Consider the following 8648-nt stretch of genomic DNA (forward strand, 5'->3'; position numbering starts at 1 on the left):
TCCGCAATCGACGCGTTTCGCCTTGGTACAGGCTTCGTCAGGATGGCTGGATAATCGATTTCACGGATCCCCTCCGTCTTTATAGCCGCTGCTGTGCTCCGTTCTCTTCCGCCCTTACTTTAGATGGCCACACTGTATTCTTGCCTTGGTTAGAGTGTGTATTTTGCCCATACATTAGAAATAGCCATATATACTGTTTCTTTGGCTTAAAATGCTCATAATCTATGGCAGTTCAGTAAAGCAGAGTAAATCCAAGATGATTTTTAATACTTTTTTGTACTTTTTTGTAGTCTCCACATTGGTTGCTATTGGTTACAGCCGTTTGAATTATATTACATAAATGTGAAAATCCCTTATAGAGACATTGATGGACATAGGGAGGGAAAACAACATGCAACAAACACAGAACACAAAAAATTCTTTAGAGGTTTATATTAGGAGATTTAAAAGTCTGTTGAAGAGTATTTTATATTATTGAAGGGATTTTTACAAATTTATATAAATTATATTATTATTTATTTTTATGTTTAGGATATAAAAATATAAAAATATAAAAATATAAAAATATATATAAAGATATGGGAATGATGTTCTATCCTCTATTTTTCCTTATATTAAGTGAGTGAAGAAGTACTAGTATAGTGCTTACATATAAAGAGGTACATTTTATTTCAAAAATGATGCTAATTCTATATCTATATTGAGGCCCCTTGGAACCAGGGTACCTAGTTCATAGATCATTTTTGTTTCTTCTCTGGACAGGAGGTCTTCAGTATTTCCTCCTCTCCATGGTTTTATGATTTGCTTCAATCCAACGAATTGTAGAAGACTTGGGTTTGAATTATGTTTTTCTTTAAAATGCACGGGTACGCTATGGTTATCTTTTCCATTCTTTATATTGCATAGATGTTCCTGTACCCGTACATGGAGTTTTCTTTTTGTTCTACCTACATACTGCAGGCCACACGGGCACCACAGCATGTAGATTACTCCTGTAGTGTGACAGCTTATTCTCCCTTTTATTGTGATCGTTTTTTTATTTGTGAAGGACTCTACCTCTTTGATTATTTTTGTAGAGTTGCATCTTGTCTTTCTGCAGGCTGTGCAGACTCCGCATCGTGAAAAGCCATTCATATTCTTTTTCTGTCCACCTACGATCAAGCTCTGATGACTTCTGACCAAGGCTGTCTTGATGGTGGGGGCCCTTCTGTAAATTATCCGTGGGTATTTTGGCAGTATTTCCTTAAGGTCTTCATCTGTTTTAAGTACGTGCCAATGCTGTTTTATACTTTTTTCGAGTAATTTACTCTGGGCGGAATAGTCTGATATGAAAAGAATTTCTTTCTGATCTTCTGTTTTCTTACTCTTATATTTCAGCAGATCTTTCCTGTCTACTTCTCCGATTCTTTTTCTTTCATCCTTCAAATACTCTGGATTATATTTCTTCTCTATAAAATTGTCCATCATATTATTTGCTTGTAGTTCAAAATCTGATTTTCTGGAACAGTTTCTTCTAATTCTCCTGAATTGTCCTCCGGGAATGTTCCTAATCCATTTTTGATGATGGTTGCTGGTTGCATTGAGATAACTATTACAGTCTGTTGGTTTGACAAATGTCCTTGTTTCCAATCTGTTATTATTTTTGAAGATGGTTAGATCCAGGAAATTGATGGATTCCTCACTGATGGTAAAAGTGAATTCTAAGTTTTCTGTATTGTTATTCAGTTGTTTAAGGAACATCTCTAGGTCTTCTCTCTTACCTTTCCATATAATAATGATGTCGTCTATAAATCTTGCCCAAAGTTTCAAATTGTGCAGCTGGGGTTGGTTATTCCATATTTTCTTATTTTCCCATTCTGCCAGGAAGAGATTAGCGTAAGCTGGCGCAAATTTACTGCCCATGGCGGTCCCTTTCGTCTGGACAAAAAACTCTTCTTTGAATTGAAAATAATTATGTTGTAGAATGAACATCATGGATTCCACTAGGAACTGTATTTGTTCTTTCTTGAGGCTTGCATCTTCAGATAGTCTTTTCTCCACATATTCACATCCTATCTCGTGGTGTATGCAGGTGTACAGTGATTTAATATCACAGGTTGCTAATAAGAGGGCCTCCTCGTATTCTATGTTGTTGATCAGGTTTATCACATGTGTGGTATCTTTGATGTAACTCCGTTGCTTTACCACTACCGGTTGGAGGAATTTATCCACATATCCTGATAGATTGGCAGTCAGGGATCCAATGCCTGCAATTATAGGTCTTCCTGGTGGTTTCTTCTGATCCTTATGGATCTTTGGCAGGTGGTAAAAATTTGGGGTAATTGGATTTTTTTGATTGAGATATTCAAATTCTTTTTTATTTAAAATTCCTTGGTCCATCCCTTTTTTCATAAGTATCGTCAGTTTCTCCATATATCTTGTAGCAGGATTTGTTTTCAGTTTCTGGTAAGTGGTGCTGTCTTCTAATTGTGATAGCGCTTCTGCTTCATATGCTGATCTGTTCATGATCACAACTCCTCCTCCTTTATCAGCTGGTTTGATCGTTATGGTGTTATTTTTACTTAATGTCACCAGTGCTTTTCTTTCCTCCTTGGACATATTCCATTTTCTCTTGGGGATGTCCTCTGTCATATTCTCTATATCTCCTTCTATTAATTTCTGAAAAGTTTTTATGGATGGTCCTTTCAGGTAATGTGGATAGAATGTAGATGGTTCTTTTAGACCTGAGTGTATGAATTCTTCCTCGTTTTCATCCTGTTCACCTGCATTTGGCTGTTTTTTCTTATGGAATTTCTTGAGTGTTAATTTCCTGATAAATTTATGTAAGTCTATGTAAGTCTATGAAAGTTGTGAATTTATTCAATTTATTAGTTGGTGCAAACTTGAGTCCTTTCTGTAATACTTTTATTTCCGTAGGGTTCAGATTGTAGTCACTCAGGTTGAAGATGCCTTCTGTAGACGTTTCTTCGCGTTCTTTTTTGTTTTGTTGCTGTTTCGTTTTCTCTTCTGTACGTGGTGCCTGTACGCCGAAAGTGTCCCGCAATTTTTCTGGCCACCGACAGCATCTCTTGCACGCCCCTGTCGTTTTTTAAAAAATTCTGCACCACCAAATTCAAGGTATGTGCAAAACATGGGACGTGCTGGAATTTGCCCATATTTAATGCACACACAATATTGCTGGCGTTGTCCGATGCCACAAATCCACAGGAGAGTCCAATTGGGGTAAGCCATTCCGCGATGATCTTCCTCAGTTGCCGTAAGAGGTTTTCAGCTGTGTGCGTATTCTGGAAAGCGGTGATACAAAGCGTAGCCTGCCTAGGAAAGAGTTGGCGTTTGCGAGATGCTGCTACTGGTGCCGCCGCTGCTGTTCTTGCGGCGGGAGTCCATACATCTACCCAGTGGGCTGTCACAGTCATATAGTCCTGACCCTGCCCTGCTCCACTTGTCCACATGTCCGTGGTTAAGTGGACATTGGGTACAACTGCATTTTTTAGGACACTGGTGAGTCTTTTTCTGACGTCCGTGTACATTCTCGGTATCGCCTGCCTAGAGAAGTGGAACCTAGATGGTATTTGGTAACGGGGGCACACTGCCTCAATAAATTGTCTAGTTCCCTGTGAACTAACGGCGGATACCGGACGCACGTCTAACACCAACATAGTTGTCAAGGACTCAGTTATCCGCTTTGCAGTAGGATGACTGCTGTGATATTTCATCTTCCTCGCAAAGGACTGTTGAACAGTCAATTGCTTACTGGAAGTAGTACAAGTGGGCTTACGACTTCCCCTCTGGGATGACCATCGACTCCCAGCGGCAACAACAGCAGCGCCAGCAGCAGTAGGCGTTACACGCAAGGATGCATCGGAGGAATCCCAGGCAGGAGAGGACTCGTCAGAATTGCCAGTGACATGGCCTGCAGGACTATTGGCATTCCTGGGGAAGGAGGAAATTGACACTGAGGGAGTTGGTGGGGTGGTTTGCGTGAGCTTGGTTACAAGAGGAAGGGATTTACTGGTCAGTGGACTGCTTCCGCTGTCACCCAAAGTTTTTGAACTTGTCACTGACTTATTATGAATGCGCTGCAGGTGACGTATAAGGGAGGATGTTCCGAGGTGGTTAACGTCCTTACCCCTACTTATTACAGCTTGACAAAGGGAACACACGGCTTGACACCTGTTGTCCGCATTTCTGGTGAAATACCTCCACACCGAAGAGCTGATTTTTTTGGTATTTTCACCTGGCATGTCAACGGCCATATTCCTCCCACGGACAACAGGTGTCTCCCCGGGTGCCTGACTTAAACAAACCACCTCACCATCAGAATCCTCCTGGTCAATTTCCTCCCCAGCGCCAGCAACACCCATATCCTCCTCATCCTGGTGTACTTCAACACTGACATCTTCAATCTGACTATCAGGAACTGGACTGCGGGTGCTCCTTCCAGCACTTGCAGGGGGCGTGCAAATGGTGGAAGGCGCATGCTCTTCACGTCCAGTGTTGGGAAGGTCAGGCATCGCAACCGACACAATTGGACTCTCCTTGTGGATTTGGGATTTCGAAGAATGCACAGTTCTTTGCTGTGCTGCTTTTGCCAGCTTGAGTCTTTTCATTTTTCTAGCGAGAGGCTGAGTGCTTCCATCCTCATGTGAAGCTGAACCACTAGCCATGAACATAGGCCAGGGCCTCAGCCGTTCCTTGCCACTCCGTGTGGTAAATGGCATATTGGCAAGTTTACGCTTCTCCTCCGACAATTTTATTTTAGGTTTTGGAGTCCTTTTTTTACTGATATTTGGTGTTTTGGATTTGACATGCTCTGTACTATGACATTGGGCATCGGCCTTGGCAGACGACGTTGCTGGCATTTCATCGTCTCGGCCATGACTAGTGGCAGCAGCTTCAGCACGAGGTGGAAGTGGATCTTGATCTTTCCCTAATTTTGGAACCTCAACATTTTTGTTCTCCATATTTTAATAGGCACAACTAAAAGGCACCTCAGGTAAACAATGGAGATGGATGGATTGGATACTAGTATACAATTATGGACGGGCTGCCGAGTGCCGACACAGAGGTAGCCACAGCCGTGAACTACCGCACTGTACTGTGTCTGCTGCTAATATATAGACTGGTTGATAAAGAGATAGTATACTCGTAACTAGTATGTATGTATAAAGAAAGAAAAAAAAACCACGGTTAGGTGGTATATACAATTATGGACGGGCTGCCGAGTGCCGACACAGAGGTAGCCACAGCCGTGAACTACCGCACTGTACTGTGTCTGCTGCTAATATATAGACTGGTTGATAAAGAGATAGTATACTCGTAACTAGTATGTATGTATAAAGAAAGAAAAAAAAACCACGGTTAGGTGGTATATACAATTATGGACGGGCTGCCGAGTGCCGACACAGAGGTAGCCACAGCCGTGAACTACCGCACTGTACTGTGTCTGCTGCTAATATATAGACTGGTTGATAAAGAGATAGTATACTCGTAACTAGTATGTATGTATAAAGAAAGAAAAAAAAACCACGGTTAGGTGGTATATACAATTATGGACGGGCTGCTGAGTGCCGACACAGAGGTAGCCACAGCCGTGAACTACCGCACTGTACTGTGTCTGCTGCTAATATATAGACTGGTTGATAAAGAGATAGTATACTCGTAACTAGTATGTATGTATAAAGAAAGAAAAAAAAAACACGGTTAGGTGGTATATACAATTATGGACGGGCTGCCGAGTGCCGACACAGAGGTAGCCACAGCCGTGAACTACCGCACTGTACTGTGTCTGCTGCTAATATATAGACTGGTTGATAAAGAGATAGTATACTCGTAACTAGTATGTATGTATAAAGAAAGAAAAAAAAACCACGGTTAGGTGGTATATACAATTATGGACGGGCTGCTGAGTGCCGACACAGAGGTAGCCACAGCCGTGAACTACCGCACTGTACTGTGTCTGCTGCTAATATATAGACTGGTTGATAAAGAGATAGTATACTCGTAACTAGTATGTATGTATAAAGAAAGAAAAAAAAACCACGGTTAGGTGGTATATACAATTATGGACGGGCTGCCGAGTGCCGACACAGAGGTAGCCACAGCCGTGAACTACCGCACTGTACTGTGTCTGCTGCTAATATATAGACTGGTTGATAAAGAGATAGTATACTCGTAACTAGTATGTATGTATAAAGAAAGAAAAAAAAACCACGGTTAGGTGGTATATACAATTATGGACGGGCTGCCGAGTGCCGACACAGAGGTAGCCACAGCCGTGAACTACCGCACTGTACTGTGTCTGCTGCTAATATATAGACTGGTTGATAAAGAGATAGTATACTCGTAACTAGTATGTATGTATAAAGAAAGAAAAAAAAACCACGGTTAGGTGGTATATACAATTATGGACGGGCTGCCGAGTGCCGACACAGAGGTAGCCACAGCCGTGAACTACCGCACTGTACTGTGTCTGCTGCTAATATATAGACTGGTTGATAAAGAGATAGTATACTCGTAACTAGTATGTATGTATAAAGAAAGAAAAAAAAACCACGGTTAGGTGGTATATACAATTATGGACGGGCTGCCGAGTGCCGACACAGAGGTAGCCACAGCCGTGAACTACCGCACTGTACTGTGTCTGCTGCTAATATATAGACTGGTTGATAAAGAGATAGTATACTCGTAACTAGTATGTATGTATAAAGAAAGAAAAAAAAACCACGGTTAGGTGGTATATACAATTATGGACGGGCTGCCGAGTGCCGACACAGAGGTAGCCACAGCCGTGAACTACCGCACTGTACTGTGTCTGCTGCTAATATATAGACTGGTTGATAAAGAGATAGTATACTCGTAACTAGTATGTATGTATAAAGAAAGAAAAAAAAAACACGGTTAGGTGGTATATACAATTATGGACGGGCTGCCGAGTGCCGACACAGAGGTAGCCACAGCCGTGAACTACCGCACTGTACTGTGTCTGCTGCTAATATATAGACTGGTTGATAAAGAGATAGTATACTCGTAACTAGTATGTATGTATAAAGAAAGAAAAAAAAACCACGGTTAGGTGGTATATACAATTATGGACGGGCTGCCGAGTGCCGACACAGAGGTAGCCACAGCCGTGAACTACCGCACTGTACTGTGTCTGCTGCTAATATAGACTGGTTGATAAAGAGATAGTATACTCGTAACTAGTATGTATGTATAAAGAAAGAAAAAAAAACCACGGTTAGGTGGTATATACAATTATGGACGGGCTGCCGAGTGCCGACACAGAGGTAGCCACAGCCGTGAACTACCGCACTGTACTGTGTCTGCTGCTAATATATAGACTGGTTGATAAAGAGATAGTATACTCGTAACTAGTATGTATGTATAAAGAAAGAAAAAAAAACCACGGTTAGGTGGTATATACAATTATGGACGGGCTGCCGAGTGCCGACACAGAGGTAGCCACAGCCGTGAACTACCGCACTGTACTGTGTCTGCTGCTAATATATAGACTGGTTGATAAAGAGATAGTATACTCGTAACTAGTATGTATGTATAAAGAAAGAAAAAAAAACCACGGTTAGGTGGTATATACAATTATGGACGGGCTGCCGAGTGCCGACACAGAGGTAGCCACAGCCGTGAACTACCGCACTGTACTGTGTCTGCTGCTAATATATAGACTGGTTGATAAAGAGATAGTATACTCGTAACTAGTATGTATGTATAAAGAAAGAAAAAAAAACCACGGTTAGGTGGTATATACAATTATGGACGGGCTGCCGAGTGCCGACACAGAGGTAGCCACAGCCGTGAACTACCGCACTGTACTGTGTCTGCTGCTAATATATAGACTGGTTGATAAAGAGATAGTATACTCGTAACTAGTATGTATGTATAAAGAAAGAAAAAAAAACCACGGTTAGGTGGTATATACAATTATGGACGGGCTGCCGAGTGCCGACACAGAGGTAGCCACAGCCGTGAACTACCGCACTGTACTGTGTCTGCTGCTAATATAGACTGGTTGATAAAGAGATAGTATACTACTAATATTATATATACTGGTGGTCAGGTCACTGGTCACTAGTCACACTGGCAGTGGCACTCCTGCAGCAAAAGTGTGCACTGTTTAATTTTAATATAATATTATGTACTCCTGGCTCCTGCTATAACCTATAACTGGCACTGCAGTAGTGCTCCCCAGTCTCCCCCACAATTATAAGCTGTGTGAGCTGAGCAGTCAGACAGATATATAATATATATATAGATGATGCAGCACACTGGCCTGAGCCTGAGCAGTGCACACAGATATGGTATGTGACTGACTGAGTCACTGTGTGTATCGCTTTTTTCAGGCAGAGAACGGATATATTAAATAAACTGCACTGTGTGTCTGGTGGTCACTCACTATATAATATATTATGTACTCCTGGCTCCTGCTATAACCTATAACTGGCACTGCAGTAGTGCTCCCCAGTCTCCCCCACAATTATAAGCTGTGTGAGCTGAGCAGTCAGACAGATATATATAATATTATATATAGATAATAGATGATGCAGCACACTGGCCTGAGCCTGAGCAGTGCACACAGATATGGTATGTGACTGAGTCACTGTGTGCTGTGTATCGCTTTTTTCAGGCAG

This window comes from Pseudophryne corroboree, chromosome 9, assembly GCF_028390025.1.
Source record: "Pseudophryne corroboree isolate aPseCor3 chromosome 9, aPseCor3.hap2, whole genome shotgun sequence".
Lineage (NCBI taxonomy): Eukaryota > Metazoa > Chordata > Amphibia > Anura > Myobatrachidae > Pseudophryne > Pseudophryne corroboree.